Source organism: Zea mays, chromosome 9 (assembly GCF_902167145.1).
Source record: "Zea mays cultivar B73 chromosome 9, Zm-B73-REFERENCE-NAM-5.0, whole genome shotgun sequence".
In the NCBI taxonomy this organism is placed as follows: domain Eukaryota; kingdom Viridiplantae; phylum Streptophyta; class Magnoliopsida; order Poales; family Poaceae; genus Zea; species Zea mays.
Window position 1 is genome coordinate 151,862,120 of NC_050104.1, and position 16,488 is coordinate 151,878,607.

The 16,488-nt window shown below is 44.3% G+C and overlaps 1 pseudogene; it reads right to left on the minus strand.

Annotated features, from left to right (window-relative positions):
• Positions 1 to 331: 331 nt before the first annotated feature.
• On the minus strand, positions 332 to 6,062 carry LOC103640400 (tRNA (guanine(10)-N2)-methyltransferase homolog; annotated as a pseudogene).
• Positions 6,063 to 16,488: the final 10,426 nt, after the last annotated feature.

The window sequence follows — 16,488 nt, forward strand, 5'->3', positions numbered from 1 at the left end:
CCCATGTGAACTAAAATGGTTTAGGCAAATGCCATCCATGAAGGGCAAGAAGTACATGACATGCTCAATCAGTTATTTCTTGGCCCTGATAAATTATATTCAATCTCATAATCAATGGAACAAAGGTAATAAGAGAAATGAAAGCACATGTAAACTTTCCAATTGTTTTACATGGTCAGACCTTGTATATCCTTTTGATGTGTTCACCCTATGAAGAAAAGTATATAAAATCATCCAACAAGGCACAGAGGCATTGTCGTGCATAGTAACATTGGCTAAAACATTAGACAAACGGAGATCACTGTTATTCCAACTAATCAATCTTAGAGCTTCATCTTTTCCATGGAATAGTATTCATTTTCTCACCATCCACTGCAGAGCAGAACACATATTATAGTCTAAAAATCCTAACTGCTCATGATCTTCTATGTTTTGCTTTCCTACAAAGACTTTTAACCTAAAGGAACAAAACTGATACGTTAAACACCCCGTAGCTACAGTACTCCAAGTAACAAAGAAATTGGTTGATGTAAAGAATTTGTTCAGGTGGTAAATGTATATTGATTCTGGCTAGGAAGAACACAGAAAAATAGATATAAAAGAAGATAACTATTTCGTGTAGAGCAAACTTACAAAAGGATAAGAATACATTATGAAAAGAACACAAGATTGGGCACGATCATCACCTTCTATCATTGGAAGAGGAAGAGAGTTTGTCTCCTGAAATATGAAGAGAAACAAACAATATGCCGCAAAACCGTCCTATTAATCATGCTCATTAGATCAAGTCTATTGTACATACCTTTAACAATACAAGTTCACGCAGAATTGCATTCACCACCATGTTCCCACCACCAAGCCTTAATACTACTTTAGCAAGATTTACATTCTAAAAGGATTTCAGCACATATTGTCAAATCGATGTTTTAAAACATTGATAAACATATATACAATGGTCTTCTTAGCATTACTATTATTAGTATAGTGGCAAGTATACAATATGTATCCAAAAGGAAAGACACACAAAGTTTGAAAACCAGTTGACAAGGATTGGTCGAAAATGTTAATGGATTTTAGAATACTGAAACACGAACACCCCAATCCTTTTTTTCTTATGTTGCACATACTACAGGTGACCATAACATAAACAAATGTAAGTTGTGCAAAAAAGAACCACAGACAACTTCAATATATTCCTTACATCACTGTTATCCATGAAAACACTATAGATATTTCTTACTAGGAAAAGTGAATCAACTAAAGTTGGCATTTGACCTTTGAGTGGGCACACAAAAGGGTGTGGACAGTTGGTCAATCACATGTAGCTATTTTGTTCTAGAATACGCAGGAGAGTTGCGCATCTTTGAATTAATAAGAGAAGAAAGGGAGAGAGAACCCCATTACACCACACACCCACAATAGAAACTAACTAATGATCACCGGCTAACACGGAAAAACATGACCAACTGAGCTGTTTTAAGCCAGCAACTCTTCTACCTGGAGGAAAGATAGGGCCTTGGCTCCAGTCAGGACCAAAGCACCACCTCTTCCTTAGCCACCCTATGGGTTGTGACCAACCTAGGAATACATTCATCAAAGACACATCTATTTCTATGTTTCCATATGGTCCAAGCACCTAGAATTACTAAAGAATTGAAGCCCTTCCTCATTTGATCAGTTGTCCAAGAGCTGCTAGTCCTCCACCATGACTCGAAGGAATCCTCGTGAGTGGGACACAGCTCCTGCATCCACACTGTTGTAAGAAAATCAAACCAGAACTTCTTGGCAAACACACATTTGACCAACAAGTGATTTATGGATTCAGCCTCCTGATCGCACAAGGGACAGTGCTCTGGCCGGTCTAGCCCTCATTTTCTAAGCCTGTCAGCTGTCCAGCACCTATTATGCTCCACAAGCCAAATAAAGACTTGCACTTCCCAGTAGCCCAAGATTTCCACACTGGCTCTACTGGTTCGAACTGAACTCGACCATGGAAGAGAGCCTTATAAGCAGAATTAGCCGTATAATCCCCTGACACACTGAATTTCCATATATATCGATCATGCACTCCAGGCTGAAGCACAACTACCTCAAGCACTTCACAGAGTTCCAAGAATTCAGCAATGACTCTGACTGAAATTGTTCCTTTCATATCGGAGATCCAATGGAGATTCAGGAGAGCATCTTTGACCAGTCTTTTGTTGGCTAGACACTTAGGCACCGTTTTAAACATTGTAGGAGCTATGTCCTTAATACATCTCCCAGCCGGCCACCTGTCCTTCCAAAAAAGGGTATTTGCTCCATCACCGAGTTTAGTGATAACGGCTACAGCAACCAGATTTTGCACCACCTTACAAACATGAGTGGGAAGTCCGCCCAAGGCCTACTAGGGTCTGTTTTCTGCAGCCATGGCCATCGAGCTCTCAAAGCCCAATAAAGATTCTTTGTCACTAATCCCAAGACCACCTAGCTCCTTGGGACGAGTGACCTTAGACCAAGCAAGAAGGCAATGGCCACCATGGATCTATTTCCTGCGTTGGCATATTATTAAATCTGATCTTACGTTAGCTCTTACTTCTCTTCAGCAAGGAAATGCCCAGAAGCTATGGTTGCTCAATTTCGCTTATTTTACGCTTATCCCCAAGAAATTGGATGCTTCTTCCTCTGGTGTTTATAGGCCCATAAGCTTGATTCATAGTTTTGCTAAGTTAGTCACCATGGTTTTGGCCAACAAGCTTGCTCCTCACCTAACCAAGCTTATCTCGGCCAATCAATGTGCTTTTATAAAGGGACGTTTAATTCATGACAACTATGTGTTGGTACACAATTCTATCATGGCTCTCAAAAAAAAGATGGACAACATTTTCCTCAAGTTAGATATCTCAAAAGCTTTTTGATTCAATTCCCTGGGCCTTTTTACTTGAGGTTCTTGTTCATTTGGGTTTCGGCCTTGGATGGTGCAATTTGATCTCAAATCTTCTAGCATCCTCCTCCACTTAGGTGCTCCTTAACGGTTCCCCGGGCCATTTAATCACACACCGTAAGGGGCTGCGTCAGGGCGACCCCCTCTCGCCTTTGCTTTTCATCTTAGTTATTGATGTTCTAAGAAGTCTCTTTGTAAGGCTGAAAGTATGGGTTTCCTACATGCTCTAGATAGCAGCAATGTTAAGAATAGAATCTCTATTGATGTCGATGATGTGGTGCTGTTTATTAAACCCGAGGTGGAATATTTGAGTTGTACCAAGACCATTTTAGATTGTTTTGGTGAAGCTTCGGGAGTTCTGCTATTCCTATAAGTTGTAATGCTGATGTCCAGCAAGTCATCTCTAATTCCCTTCAGTGCACAATTGGGTCATTCCCCTGCAAATATCTTGGACTCCCCATCTCCAACCGAAAGCTGAGAAGATCTGACCTCTTGGACTGGGTGGAAAAGATTGCTGATAGGCTTCCCAACTAGAAGGCTAATCTCCTTAACCTTGCTGGAAGAACAACCCTGGTCAAATCTGTTTTATCTGCCATTCCGGTTTACCTGTTAATTGCTCTGAATGTTCTAAATTGGGTGATTAAAGCCATTGATAAAGTCCAGAGGGTTTTCCTTTGGAAAGGGAGGAAGGAGGTAGCTGTTTAGTGGCTTGGGATAAGGTGACTAGGCCTCTCAGCCTTGGAGGCCTTGGTGTCCCGAATCTTCGCTATATGGGATGGGCTTTATAGCTTAGATGGCTTTGGTTTCAAAAAAACAGACCCCTCTAGACCCTGGAACAGATTGAAGTTTTGAAGCAAGTTCGTGGCTTCTTTTCAATCTCAGTGGTGACCTTGGTTGGTAATGGGAAGAACACGATTTTCTAGATGGATCGATGGCTCAATGGGGGCACTATTGCTGATATGGCTCCGGAGGTGGTTGCTGCGGTTGCTCCTAAGGTGGCGTGCAATAAAACAGTTGCTCAATGCCTCCCTAATAGAGGCTGTGTCAGTGACATCAAGCCTGTGCTTTCCATATCTGGTATCCAACAGTATCTTCTTTGGGATTTTTTTAGAATGTGTTCCTCACTCATGAAGACGATCAACATCTTCAGAGGCATACTTGAAATGGGACTTTTTCTTCCAATTCTTGTTATCGAGCATTTTTCAGGGGGTCTATCACTTTTGAACCCTGGAAAAGACTATGGAAGTCTTGGGCTCCCCAGAAATGCAAGTTTTTCCTTTGGTTAGCATTGAGTAACAAGTGTTGGACTGCTGATAATCTAGGGAAAAGGGGACTGCCTCACCCGAGTAGTTGCCCCTTATGCGACCAGGAAAGTGAAACAGTGCAGCACATCCTCAGTAGCTATGTCTTCGCCCAGCAATTCTGGTTTCATCTCTTTTCTTCTCTTGGGATGGGTCACCTCTCCCCTAGGGCAGATGATGATTCGTTTGAGGATTAGTGGAGGAGGACCAACAATCGCGTAAGGAAAGAAAAGCAAAAAGGGATCAATAGTGCCATCATTTTGGTGCCTCGTGCCTATGACTGCAGAGGAATAGAAATGTTGTAACAAAAATTTAGAATTTCATCCGCAAGTGATGACATATTTATGATGTTATTTCTTACTCCCTCCGTTCCAAATTACAGTTCACTTCAGTTTTCGCTATATCAAACCTATGTAACTCTTACCATGTTTTTTATTTGTAGTAAAATATACAAAAGTCTACATGTTTAGTTACAATTAAATTAATTTGATGTTGTATGTTGATGCCTTTTTCTATAAACTTGGTCAAAGTTTTTGACTCTGGAAATAGGACAAAGCTGAAGTGAACTATAATATGGAAATGAGAGAGCAAGTATTAACTTCAACAAATTTATATGCTTTTACTGATTTGTCGAGATACCTATAGATAAAATCAATAAGAGTAAGAGTCACATATATAGAGGATAAAAGTTCTTTTTCTCTTGCCACCATTAGTTGTTATAACACCTACCAGAATTTCCGTACATACCCTTTTCATGAGGCTCATAATTCCAAACAAATTACAAATAACTGGGCTACAGAGACAACAATAGCATGCAAGAACTGATTGAAGACAACAACGTGAAATTACCTGCTCAAAGTTGCTCCAAACATTGCAATTGGGGCAACGTCCATCCCGTACAACCCTTATATTGAAATATGCACCCTGAAAAGTATTTATCAGAAAGACATAGAGACTAACAAAATTAAAGAGTATATCTATTCGCAGAAACACAAACCATCGTCATAGCTCCAAAACGCGCGGCTGCAACCAAAATGTTACCGGTCCCAAGAAAAGGGTCGTAGGCAAGCTTCCCGGGCGGGGGGCAGACCCTGGTTGGCCATGAGGGAAGTCATTTTAGCATGAGCTGGTATGTTGGCAGCAGATGCCTATCGGCTGCTCCAATCTAGGCCAAATAATATCAACCTCTTCACAACCGGTGGGAGACCATTGTTCAACCCATAGTCATCGGTTTCCATGAAAAAGAACATATGATCAGGCTTCTTGAAATTAACACGCCCCTGAAAAGGAACAGATAGGTCAAGCCTGGTTAGGCGACTGATACCATTCAGCATCCACAAGATTAGCACCAATAGAAATGAAGGAAATTACGTCATGTATGATCTCGTTCTGCTCTTGGGAGCTGATCACCTTGCCGAAGCTGTCGATAACGATCTTGAAGCTGCTTTCTAGGGCCAGGAACGGTAGCTTCCTCTTGTTGGGGTACTCCTGACCGACTTCTCTAGCTTCTCGTAGGTGGTGCCATGGCCCTAGAGCTCGTAGATCCCCTTAACCAACAAGCCTACCACGCACGACGCCAGAGAATCAATAAACGAGAACGAGAGAGAGAGAAGGATGGAAAGCATAAAGGACTTGAGCTCGTGTTTACTGCAGTTGGCGACATGAGCGGAGAGGCGCTCGTCTCCAGGGAGGCGAACAAGATGAAAGGGGGAGTCTACGTGGTGGTTCTACGGCATGCGCCACTCTACAGATTCACTAACGCCTGGGCCAGCGAAGAGCTCGGCAAGGGACTCCACCTCTGGTCGCCGGTAGTCCAGCACCATGTGGTAGAAGACGCATAGCAGAAGTCATTGCTCTCAATCAGGGCTAGGGCGTGCTGGGAGGCGGTGGCGGCTTTCTTATCGTCTGCCCTGGTCGATGTCCACGGTTTGTGCGGAGTGGGCGCGGTTGTTGCAGGTGGCGTGGGGGCGGTTACTACGCGGCCTCTTCTATCTCCCTCGGTGACGGGAGGGGGGCGCACACCTGGTAGAAGGCGCTGACGGCCGGACTGATGGTGAGAGGCGGCGGGGTGGAGAGGGAGTTACGCGTCTGTGCTGCTGCAGCTGGAGGCGGCTGGCGCAGTGGCGCTAGGGTTTGGCGTGAGTGCTTAGAGCAGTGGCCGCGTGTGTGGGGGCGGTCGATTCGTTCATGTGGCGCAGTGGGAGGCGAACGAGATGAAAGGGGAGCCAACAGCTCCCAATATATTCTCATCTCAAATACCTAATCAATTTGTTGATGAGAGGCCATAAAAGTTCCTGACTGAATTTTATTTGCGACCGTACCTGCCTGCACCGGCACTTTTCTATTGGCGACTCGGCGTTCACCTTTGTGCGTCGCCATTTGTTGTTGCCTATAGCATGTGCCTATCGCTAGGTGAGAGCACCTAGAGGGGGGGTGAATAGGTGATCCTGTAAAAACTTGAAACTTAATCCACAAAATTTAATTCGGAGTTAGCACAATTAAGCCAAGTGGCTAGAGAGGAGAGCTTGCACAATACGATAACCACAAAGAGATCAACACAGAGATGGCACAGTGGTTTATCCCGTGGTTCGGCCAAGTTCAACACTTGCCTACTCCACGTTGTGGCGTCCCAATGGACGAGGGTTGCAATCAACCCCTTTCAAGCGGTCCAAAGACCCACTTGAATACCACAGTGTTTTGCTTTCACTTTACTATATCCCACTTGCGAGGAATCTCCACAACTTGGAGCCTCTCGCCCTTACACTTTGATGTTCACAAAGAAGCACGGAGTAAGGGAGGGATGAGCAACGCACACAAGACACGAAATCAGAGTACCAACACGCACACAAGTCACAGCAAGAGCTCACAACACAACCCGGCGAGTTCACAACTCAAATGGAGCTCTAGTTGCTATCACAAAGAATCAAATGGGTGGAATCGAAGTCTTGGTGCTTAGGAATGCTTAGAGAATGCTTGGTGTTTTCCTCCATGCGCCTAGGGGTCCCTTTTATAGCCCCAAGGCAGCTAGGAGCCGTTGAGTGCATTCCAGGAAGGCAATTCTTGCCTTCTGTCGCCTGGCGCACCGGACACTGTCCGGTGCACCACCGGTGCGGATCTCTTTCCTTATTTGGCGAAGCCGACCGTTGCAGTCTTGGAGCCGTTGGCGCACCGGACACTGGCCGGTGCACACCGGACAGTCCGGTGCCCTTCCGACCGTCGGCACTTGCCACGCGTCGCGCGCGGATTCTGCGGCCGACTGTTGGCTCACCGGACAGTCCGGTGCACCACCGGACAGTCCGGTGATTTATAGCCGTACGCCGCCGTCGAAGTCCCGAGAGCAGCCAGTTCGCCAGAGCCAGCCTGGCGCACCGGACACTGTCCGGTGCACCACCGGACAGTCCGGTGCACCCAGACTGAGCAGACTTTTGGCTGCTTCGAGCCAAGCTTTTCCAGTTGAATTTCCTCTGATTCTAACACTTAGACAAACATGTTAGCACACAAAAACCAATGTACTAAGTCTAGAATCATACCTTTATATTGATTTGCACCTTATCCACAATTTGGCATAGTTTATCACTTAAGTGCTTGTGTTGGACACTAAATCACCAAAACACTTAGAAATGGCCCAAGGGCACATTTCCATTTCAATCTCCCCCTTTTTGGTGATTTATGCCAACACAATAAAAAACAACTAAAAGAATTGCAACATCAATGCAAATGAAAACACAAAATTGTTTTGATTCAAATTTGGCATATATGGATCATTCTTTGCCACCACTTGGTTTGTTTTTGCGAATCAACCTCAATTTCCTATCTCTAAGTCAAACACACTTGTTGAAACACAAAGAGAGATATTTCATGAGAGATTGATTAAGGATTAAAAAACTCCCCCTTTTTCCCATAATCGAGCCTTCTCCCCACAAGAAGCCAACTTTTGACAATAAGAGACAAACAAGAGTATTTTGACAAACAAAAGTTCTAACTCTACTATTTTCAAAATTCTCAAGTGGTAGCTGATCCATTTCTTGCTTTGGCCTTATTTTCTCCCCCTTTGGCATCAAGCACCAAAACGAGATCAATTTTGGCCCTTCAACCCCATTGCCTCACCAAAATTTCAACTAAGAGTAAAAAGGCAATAAGAGTACAAAGATGAACTTGGAATTAGTTACTCTTTCATTGGAGTGCAGTGAAAGTCTTGCATGGTCCAAGTCCACCTTTCCCTTTCAAACCTCCTTTGAGACTAAATTAAGAAAACTCAAGTACGCAGTTAGCCTCAAAGGGTCAAGTTGTAGCACATCTCCCCCTAAATATGTGCATCACTTGCAAATGGACTTGTGAGGTCCGGGGAGTGCTTGTACAACTTGAGCACCATAAATAAACAAGAAAATGCATTAAGGAACATGATCAAGGCATAAACACATGTATGCTATAAATCAATCCAAGTTCCGCGAATCTAAGACATTTAGCTCACTACACAACTTGCAAAAGGTCTGCTCATCTAAAGGCTTGGTAAAGATATCGGCTAGCTGGTTCTCGGAGCTAACATGAAACACTTCTATATCTCCCTTTTGCTGGTGGTCTCTCAAAAAGTGATGCCGGATGTCTATGTGCTTGGTGCGGCTGTGTTCAACAGGATTATCCGCCATGCGGATAGCACTCTCATTATCACATAGAAGTGGGACTTTGCTCAAATTGTAGCCAAAGTCCCTGAGGGTTTGCCTCATCCAAAGTAGTTGCGCGCAACACTGTCCTGCGGCAACATACTCGGCCTCAGCGGTGGATAGGGCAACGGAAGTTTGTTTCTTAGAACTCCATGACACCAGGGACCTTCCTAAGAATTGGCACGTCCCCGATGTACTCTTCCTATCGACCTTACATCCAGCATAGTCGGAGTCTGAATATCCAATCAAGTCAAAGGTATACCCCTTTGGATACCAGATCCCGAAGCAAGGCGTAGCGACTAAATATCTAAGAATTCGCTTCACAGCCACTAAGTGACACTCCCTTGGATCGGATTGAAATCTAGCACACATGCATACGTCAAGCATAATGTCCAGTCTACTAGCACATAAATAAAGTAAAGACCCTATCATAGACCGGTATGCCTTTTGATCAACGGACTTACCTCCTTTGTTGAGGTCGGTGTGTCCGTCGGTTCCCATTGGAGTCTTTGCGAGCTTGGCGTCCTTCATCTCAAACCGCTTGATCAAGTCTTGCGTGTACTTCGTTTGGGAGATGAAGGTCCCATCCTTGAGTTGCCTCACTTGGAACCCAAGGAAATAGCTTAACTCGCCCATCATCGACATCTCAAACTTTTGAGTCATCACCCTGCTAAACTCTTCACAAGACTTTTGGTTAGTAGAACCAAATATTATGTCATCGACATAAATTTGGCACACAAAAAGATCACCATCACATGTCTTAGTAAAAAGAGTTGGATCGGCTTTCCCAACCTTGAAAGCATTAGCAATTAAAAAGTCTCTAAGGCATTCATACCATGCTCTTGGGGCTTGCTTAAGTCCATAGAGCGCCTTAGAGAGCTTACAGACGTGGTCGGGGTACCGTTCATCCTCGAAGCCAGGGGGTTGCTCCACGTACACCTCCTCCTTGATTGGCCCGTTGAGGAAAGCGCTCTTCACATCCATTTGGAACAACCTGAAAGAATGGTGAGCGGCATATGCTAGCAAAATACGAATGGACTCTAGCGTAGCCACAGGAGCAAAAGTCTCCTCAAAGTCCAAACCTGCGACTTGGGCATAACCTTTTGCCACAAGTCTTGCCTTGTTCCTTGTCACCACCCCGTGCTCGTCTTGTTTGTTGCGGAACACCCACTTGGTTCCCACAACATTTTGCTTGGGACGAGGCACCAGTGTCCAAACTTTATTTCTCTTGAAGTTGTTGAGCTCCTCCTGCATGGCCAACACCCAGTCTGGATCTAGCAAGGCCTCCTCTACCCTGAAAGGCTCAATAGAAGAGACAAAAGAGTAATGCTCACAAAAATTAACTAATCGAGACCGAGTAGTTACTCCCTTGCTAATGTCACCCAAAATCTGGTCGACGGGATGATCCCTTTGAATCATCGCTCGGACTTGAGTTGGAGGTGCCGGTTGTGCTTCTTCCTCCATTACATGATCATCTTGTGCTCCCCCTTGATCATACGCCTCCTCTTGATGAACCTGTTCATCGTCTTGAGTTGGGGGATGCACAATTGTTGAGGAAGAAGGTTGATCTCGCTCATTTTGTTCCTGTGGCCGCACATCTCCAATCACCATGGTGCGTATTGCGGCCGTTGGAACGTCTTCTTCATCTACATCATCAAGATCAACAACTTGCTCTTTTGGAGAGCCATTAGTCTCATCAAATACAACGTCGCTAGAGACTTCAACCAAACCCAATGATTTGTTGAAGACCCTATATGCCTTTGTATTTGAGTCATAACCTAACAAAAACCCTTCTACGGCTTTGGGAGCAAATTTGGAATTCCTACCCTTCTTCACTAGAATGTAGCATTTACTCCCAAAACTCAGAAATACGAAACATTGGGTTTGTTACCGGTTAGTAGCTCATGCGAAGTCTTCTTGAGGAGGCGATGAAGGTAGACCCGGTTGATGGCGTGGCAAGCCGTGTTCACGGCTTCCGACCAAAAGCGCTCGGGGGTCTTGAACTCTCCAAGCATCGTCCTCGCCATGTCTATAAGCGTCATGTTCTTCCTCTCTACCACACCATTTTGCTGTGGTGTGTAGGGAGCGGAGAACTCGTGCTTGATTCCTTCCTCCTCAAGATACTCCTCCACTTGAAGGTTCTTGAATTCGGACCCATTGTCGCTCCTTATCTTCTTCACCTTGAGCTCAAACTCGTTTTGAGCTCTCCTTAGGAAGCGCTTGAGGGTCCCTTGGGTTTCAGATTTATCCTGCAAAAAGGATACCCAAGTGAAGCGGGAAAAATCATCAACTATAACAAGACCATACTTACTTCCTCCTATGCTTAGATAGGCGATGGGTCCGAAGAGGTCCATATGAAGTAACTCCAGGGGTCTTGATGTTGTCATCACATTTTTGGCATGATGAGGGCTTCCCACCTGTTTCCCTGCTTGACAAGCTGCACAAGGTCTATCTTTTTCGAAAGTAACATTAGTTAGACCTATCACGTGTTCTCCCTTTAGAAGCTTGTGAAGGTTCTTCATCCCCACATGTGCTAAGCGGCGATGCCACAGCCAGCCCATGCTAGTCTTAGCAATTAAGCATGCATCTAGACCGACCTCTTCTTTTGCAAAATCAACTAAATAGAGTTTGCCGTCTAATACATCCTTAAAAGCTAATGAACCATCACTTCTTCTAAAGACAGACACATCTACATTTGTGAATAGACAATTATATCCCATATTACATAATTGACTTACGGATAACAAATTATATCCAAGCGACTCAACTAAGAATACATTAGAAATAGAGTGCTCATTTGAGATTGCAATCTTGCCTAAGCCTTTAACCTTGCCTTGATTCTCGTCACCGAATATGATTGAATCTTGGGAATCTTTATTCTTGACGTAGGAGGTGAACATCTTCTCCCCCGTCATGTGGTTTGTGCATCCGCTGTCGATAATCCAGCTTGATCCCCCGGATGCATAAACCTGCCAGGCAAATTTAGGCTTGGGTCTTAGGTACCCAACTCTTGTTGGGTCCTACAAGGTTAGTGACAATATCCTTAGGGATCCAAATGCAAGTTTTATCTCCCTTGCATTTTGCCCCTAGTTTCCTAGCAATCACTTTCCTATCCTTTCTACAAATCGCAAATGAAGCATTGCAAGTATGATAAATTGTAGAAGGTTCATTTATTATTTTCCTAGAAACATGAACAACATTTCTTCTAGGCATGTGATTAATAACATTTCTCCTAGCTAAATTTCTATCATGCATAATAGAAGAACTAGAAGCAACCATGGCATGAGAATCAAAAGCATCATAACTTCTATAACCATTTCTAGAATGTCTCCTATCATGATACATGAAGGCATGGTTCTTTTGAGCACTACTAGCCATAGGGGCCTTTCCTTTCTCCTTGGCGGAGATGGAAGCCTTATGGCTTGTTAAGTTCTTGACTTCCCTCTTGAAGCCAAGACCATCCTTAATTGAGGGGTGTGTACCAATCGTGTAGGCATCCCTTGCAAATTTTAGCTTGTCAAATTCACTCTTGCTAGTCTTAAGTTGGGTATTAGGACTAGGCAGTTCATCATTTAATTTAGAAATGCAAACTAGGTGTTCACTACAAGCATCAACATTAAAATCTTTGCACCTATTGCAAATCATAACATGTTCTACACAAGAGTTAGATTTACTTGCTACTTCTAGTTTAGCATTTAAATCATTATTAACACTTTTTAAAGTAGAAATGGTTTCATGACAAGTAGATAGTTCATAAGAAAGCATTTCATTCCTTTTAACTTCTAGAGCAAGAGAATTTTGTGCACTAACAAATTTATCATGCTCTTCATATAAAAGGTCCTCTTGTTTTTCTAGTAATCTATTCTTATCATTCAAAGCATCAATCAATTCATTAATCTTATCAATCTTAGTTCTGTCTAATCCCTTGAATAAGCATGAATAGTCTATTTCATCATCATCACTAGACTCATCCTCGCTTGAAGAAGCATAAGTAGTATTGTTTCGAGTACATACCTTCTTATCCTTTGCCATGAGGCATGTGTGATGCTCGTTGGGGAAGAGGGATGACTTGTTGAAGGCGGTGGCGGCGAGTCCTTCGTTGTCGGAGTCGGACGAGGAGCAATCCGAATCCCACTCCTTTCCAAGATGTGCCTCGCCCTTCGCCTTCTTGTAGTTCTTCTTCTTTTCCCACTTTCCACTCTTCTTTTCCTGGTCACTATCATTATCGGGGCAATTAGCGATAAAATGACCAATCTTACCACACTTGAAGCAGGAGTGCTTCCCCTTCGTCTTGTTCTTGTTGGAGTGCTCCTTGCGACCCTTTAGTGCCGTCTTGAACCGCTTGATAATGAGGGCCATTTCTTCCTCATTAAGCCCGGCTGCCTCAACTTGCGCCACCTTGCTAGGTAGCGCCTCCTTGCTCCTTGTTGCTTTGAGAGCAACGGTTTGAGGCTCGTGGATTGGGCCATTCAACGCATCATCTACGTATCTCGCCTCCTTGATCATCATCCGCCCGCTTACAAATTTCCCAAGAATTTCTTCGAGCGACATCTTGGTGTACCTAGGATTTTCACGAATATTGTTTACCAGATGTGGATCAAGTACAGTAAAGGATCTTAGCATTAGGCGGACGACGTCGTGGTCCGTCCATCGCGTGCTTCCATAGCTCCTTATCTTGTTGACAAGGGTCTTAAACCTGTTGTACGTCTGGGTTGGCTCCTCCCCTCTTATCATCGCGAATCTCCCGAGTTCGCCTTCCACCAACTCCATCTTGGTGAGCATGGTGACGTCGTTCCCCTCATGTGAGATCTTGAGGGTGTCCCAGATCTGCTTGGCATTGTCCAAGCCGCTCACCTTATGGTACTCGTCCCTGCACAATGAGGCTAACAACACAGTAGTAGCTTGTGCATTTTTATGAATCTGTTCATTGATAAACAAATGACTATCCGAGCTATCAAATTTCATTCCACTCTCTACTATCTCCCATATACTAGGATGAAGAGAGAACAAGTGACTACGCATTTTGTGACTCCAAAATCCGTAGTCCTCTCCATCAAAATGAGGAGGTTTACCAAGTGGAATGGAGAGTAAATGAGCATTGGTACTTTGAGGAATACGAGAATAATCAAAAGAGAAGTTTGAATTAACCGTCTTCTTTTTCTCATAGTCGTTGTCGTCGTCCTTTTGGGAAGAAGAGGATTCGTCGCTGTCGTAGTAGACTATCTCTTTGATGCGCCTTGTTTTCTTCTTCCTCCCATCTTTTCTTTTGTGGCTCGAGCCCGAGTCAGTAGGCTTGTCCTCCTTTGGATCATTGACAAAGGACTCCTTCTCCTTATCGTTGACCACCATCCCCTTGCCTTTAAGATCCATCTCTTAGGGCGATTAGTCCCTTTCTTGAAGAGAACGGCTCCGATACCAATTGAGAGCACCTAGAGGGGGGTGAATAGGTGATCCTGTAAAAACTTGAAAATTAATCCACAAAACTTAATTAGGAGTTAGCACAATTAAGCCAAGTGGCTAGAGAGGAGAGCTTGCACAACACGATAACCACAAAGAGATCAACACAGAGATGGCACAGTGGTTTATCCCGTGGTTCGGCCAAGTTCAACACTTGCCTACTCCACGTTGTGGCGTCCCAATGGACAAGGGTTGCAATCAACCCCTTTCAAGCGGTCCAAAGACCCACTTGAATACCACGGTGTTTTGCTTTCACTTTACTATATCCCACTTGCGAGGAATCTCCACAACTTGGAGCCTCTCGCCCTTACACTTTGATGTTCACAAAGAAGCACGGAGTAAGGGAGGGATGAGCAACGCACACAAGACACGAAATCAGAGTACCAACACGCACACAAGTCACAGCAAGAGCTCACAACACAACCCAGCGAGTTCACAACTCAAATGGAGCTCTAGTTGCTATCACAAAGAATCAAATGCGTGGAATCGAAGTCTTGGTGCTTAGGAATGCTTAGAAAATGCTTGGTGTTTTTCTCCATGCGCCTACGGTCCCTTTTATAGCCCCAAGGCAGCTAGGAGCCGTTGAGTGTATTCCAGGAAGGCAATTCTTGCCTTCTATCGCCTGGCGCACCGGACAGTCCGGTGCACCACCGGACACTGTCCGGTGCGGATCTCTTTCCTTATTTGGCGAAGCCGACCGTTGCAGTCTTGGAGCCGTTGGCGCACCGGACACTGTCCGGTGTCCCTTCCGACCGTTGGCACTTGCCACGCGTCGTGCGCGGATTCTGCGGCCGACCATTTGCCCGACCGACTGTTGGCTCACCGGACAGTATGGTGCACCACCGGACAGTCCGGTGATTTTTAGCCGTATGCCGCCGTCGAAGTCCCGAGAGCAGCTAGTTCGCCAGAGTCAGCCTGGCGCACCGGACACTGTCCGGTGCACCACCGGACAGTCCGGTGCACCCAGACTGAGCAGACTTTTGGCTGCTTCGAGCCAAGCCTTTCCAGTTGAATTTCCTCTGATTCTAACACTTAGACAAACATGTTAGCACATAAAAACCAATGTACTAAGTCTAGAATCATACCTTTATATTGATTTTCACCTTAACCACAATTTGGCATAGTTTATCACTTAAGTGCTTGTGTTGGACACTAAATCACCAAAACACTTAGAAATGGCCCAATGGCACATTTTCCTTTCACTAGGGCAGCAGGGCTCCAACGATGTTGCGATTGGGAAGCAGCTGCCCGCGCAGGAAAGGCAGGGATTTGGGTTTTGGGAGGAGCAGATGGCGGCAATTTTTTGCGCTGCGCGACCTGCTGTTTTCGGCGGCGGAGAAATAGGGAGGCTAGATGAGGAACGGTTGGAGTGAGTTTTTTTGACTTTTCCCTAAAATAGGAATTGGGACGAGGTGTTTTGGTTACCTTTGAAGATGCTTTAATATTTAAATACTCACTTATACATAATTTTAACTTATTTTTATATTAACTCTCTTATTATAGTAGTAGGAATATGGAAGAGATTATACCGTTGAAACTGGCACTTTAATATAGTAAAAAAGTGTGGGTTGATTCTTAAAAAATCTAAGGATTTTTTTTGAAAAATATTAGTGTAATATAGTAAAGATAAAGATAAATATATGACCCGTAAAAAAACAATATTTTTAATATAGTAGAGATAAAAAACAATTACGAATTGACACATTGAAGGTAAACTCAATATTTTTAAAATACAACAATAATACAGATCATTGTTGGAGATGCTCATAGGCGGGTTGAAATAAACAAGACGGATGGAATTAATAGTCAACCAAAAACAAGCAGCAACTCGGCATCCCCTTTACCTTTACTTGCTCCATTCAGAGACATCTCAGAGCTACGCCTCGAAACCCTGCTCCTCCCTTTCATAAAAAAAACGTTCCACTGGTCAAGCTACATGAGCGCTTGCAGTTAACCAAACAACGCAATTCGTGGAAATTAAGAATTATCAACTGGGGCTCCAGAATCCACGACGAGGATGATAGGCAGGCGTGCGATAGCGGGCGGAACTGCGAGACGGCGGGCGCTACCCCCTCCATTTAGAAAAAAATTGAATTACAAAAAAATTGCAATTACAAAAAAAACTTGACAGCATGCATCCACTACT